This window comes from Arachis duranensis, unplaced genomic scaffold (assembly GCF_000817695.3).
Source record: "Arachis duranensis cultivar V14167 unplaced genomic scaffold, aradu.V14167.gnm2.J7QH unplaced_Scaffold_120222, whole genome shotgun sequence".
Classification (NCBI taxonomy): domain Eukaryota; kingdom Viridiplantae; phylum Streptophyta; class Magnoliopsida; order Fabales; family Fabaceae; genus Arachis; species Arachis duranensis.
In genome coordinates, this window is record NW_026263866.1 from 17,561 (window position 1) to 18,095 (window position 535).

Consider the following 535-nt stretch of genomic DNA (forward strand, 5'->3'; position numbering starts at 1 on the left):
TTTTTTTAGTTTCAAAATTTAAAAATAAAAAGTTTTCATCTTTTTTTTTGTCTTCCCAATATTGCTGGAGTTTATTTTATTTTTTAATTCTCAATAAAAAATTTAATTTTTAAATGTAAAAATTCATAAAAATAAAAAAATTTGTCTTTGCAAATTCTAATTTTTTTTCAAGAAAATTTTTTTATTTTTTCATCACCGAATAATGCTATTTTTTCATAAATACAGAATAATTAATTTTAAAAATTTAAACTTTTTTAAATTTTTTTTATTGTATATTTTTTAAAATCTTTATTTTTCAACTTTTTGGTAAAAAGATTATTTTTTTAGTTTCAAAATTTAAAAATAAAAAGTTTTCATCTTTTTTGTCTTCCCAATATTGTTGGAGTTTATTTTATTTTTTAATTCTCAATAAAAAATTTAAATTTTAAATTTAAAAATTCAGAAAAATAAAAAATTGTCTTTTCAAATTCTAATTTTTTTTGCAAGAACATTTTTTTATTTTTTCAACACCGAATAATGCTATTTTATCATAAAT